The sequence below is a fragment of the Phyllopteryx taeniolatus genome, chromosome 9 (assembly GCF_024500385.1).
Source record: "Phyllopteryx taeniolatus isolate TA_2022b chromosome 9, UOR_Ptae_1.2, whole genome shotgun sequence".
NCBI lineage: Eukaryota > Metazoa > Chordata > Actinopteri > Syngnathiformes > Syngnathidae > Phyllopteryx > Phyllopteryx taeniolatus.
Genome location: NC_084510.1, coordinates 8,730,682 through 8,733,411, shown reverse-complemented (window position 1 = coordinate 8,733,411; position 2,730 = coordinate 8,730,682).

The window sequence follows — 2,730 nt, the reverse complement described above, 5'->3', positions numbered from 1 at the left end:
AAGAAGCCAGAAGGGGGGATATGGTGTGTAATGTGTGTGTGAATGGGGGGGGGGGGGGGAGCGGGGGGTCATCCCTGCCGAAGCTGTGTCAACATTGTGTGTTAATGTGTTTGAGTATGTGCATCTGTATCTGCATGTGTTTGCATTTCGGGAAGCAGGGGTCACCCTTGGGGTAGACAGTGGGTAACAACAATTACCACAGCGCTGGAGTTGAATTGTTCATGCTGGCCCACAGTGGCCTCATGCCATCAGTGGGTACATAATTACAGCACTAAGATACTTTGGCTATAGGCAATAAGCAATCACCTACATAAAAAAAAGTCCAAATCATGGGAAGCATATCTGACACTTGTTCATGCTGAGCTGTAGCTTTAAATAAAAAATTTTTTTCAACATATCCCATCCAGAGCTCCGCTGTTAGTCACTTCGTAAATCAAAACTGTATCAGAACAAATACATGTAAGTGTACTACAGTATTGCTTCTTTTGATATGTGACCCTCACTGGTCTTTCCACGATCTTGCAACTAATGTAATGGCAACTTCATACTGACCTCGTTGTCATCCAAAAAAAAAGCATTTGTGAATTCCGGGATACTTGCAAACTCACATACAGAATATGTACACGGGAACTAGTACACGGTGCACCCGATGAAACGTGGCGTAACAGGAGGCGTTTGCACTGGGGTCAGATCAGATAAGACAAGGCCAGACAGTCTCAGATAAGCTCTTTGAACGGCTCTATCTGCGGAGTCAGCGTCGGGGAGATGTTCTCCCCTGCAGCCGTTTCACATGATGACTGCTAGCCAGGCGGCTGATGCTGGCTTGTTTGCAGCCTAGTACTGCTACTAATTAACTGGAAGAACCCAAGGCCTTCTGACTGACTGCCTTGTCTATTGCAATCCCCCCCCACCCCCCACTCAGGATTGCTCATGCATGCATGACAGACACTCAGCAAATACATGCACAGACTCACAGTCTCCCATCTCTTGACGACCCCTGGAGAAGCACAGATGGTGTCGGTGGCCCTCTTGTGGAGGAATAGAAAACATGGGTGTCTAACATTGCTGGCATTGGAACTTTTTGAGCTCTTTGACACCCTAACAGTAAACAGCTGAACCCCTAATTGAAGCTTAAAGGTATCTATTCATACTAGTCATGATTAAAGTGTATTCTGTGAATGCACCTAATTATTACATTTTCTGAAGAATTGTAGCTATACATTTTCCCCCACACCTCTTTGCTCCTGGAATGGCACTGTCTCTTTCTGTCAGCAGCCTCACAGTACGGGTACATTTGGTGACGTAAATCCGGGCACTGGACACAACGGCAGCCATTGTGGATGGTGCCTTCTTCGTATTGCAACCACAAATACAACTTATCAGTGACGAATAATGGCTAATAAGTCTTCGCGAAGTTATCGAAGGGGATTAGATGTTATTTCAGGAAAGCAGTATGATGATAAGTGTGCTATACATTTTGGTCACAAGCTTCGCTTTTTCATCCACCGGTACATTATACATAATGAATTTAGTTATGTATTGATGGAAAACACAATAGTTGATGCTTTATGTACTATTTATATGGCTTGAGGTGGCGCTCACTGCCGGAAATGTATTTTCGGTGTGAGCGAAAGCTTCTGTGCATTTGGATTGTCTGAAAGCTGTGACGTTGCGACGGTGTGCACCCGAAACCAGTGGCAGACTCACCGGCCACTCATAGAAACAGTTGCCAAACCCCACACAGTGCGCACCAGTTCCATCGGGTTCCTGCCAAATCGCTCGGTATGCAGTAGCCTTCATGCTGTCGACTTGCATTCACCCAACCAATACGGCGACCGTCTTCAAAATCGGACGTCGACTGACATCACAGCAAAAGCGTCAATTACTTGGGTTCCAACTGAGAAGTGGACATGACCGAAACATTAATCGCCGCCATGGATCTATTGTTTTTTTTTTAACTATATACTCCAATATCAAAACAATATTAGTGACAGTGAATTGCATGAATACCAGTGTTTAAAAATAATAATTTAAAAATGCACATTTGCTGTAAATTAAAACTTTAAACTTGATTGTGACCTCCAGTTTTATATTACTTGCATGGTCATGTACAGTATGCCTGGCAATGGTCTTGCAAAACATGTACAGTAGTGTGTGTGTGTGCGTGTGTGTGTGTGTGTGTGTGTGTGTGCAAAACACTGTAATTAACATGCCACACCAGTAGTTGGCGATGTAAATCTGTAATGTAATACCACAAAATAACATTTCCTTTCTAGTAATAATTGAAACTTCACAGCCTGCAAATTTGCATGTGATCTGCAAACGTCTACAAAGGTAAAAACAAATGCCCTTCAGTCTCCTGTGGAAATCTTGTGCAACCAGCTAACTATTGGCAGTTAACAAGATGGATGATGGGTCTCTGGTGTCATCAGTACACTAACAATTGAGCAGTGTTGTGGAGTCTCCAATTACATGTAACAAGATTACGTCATTTGATTACAAAATTGATGTGATTGTAATCCCTTACATTCTTGGAAGAAAGCACATAATTACATAACAGTTGCTTATGGAAATGTTTATAATTAAAATTTTAGCTGCATTTGAAAAATAGCCGCAAAAGCTAAAACATTTTTTCATATCAATTCCTGCTTTTAAAGCCAATGCTTATTATTGGCTCTCGCTGGTCATGTGCCATTATGCTGTAGTCTCAAGCGTGACATATTTTTCCAA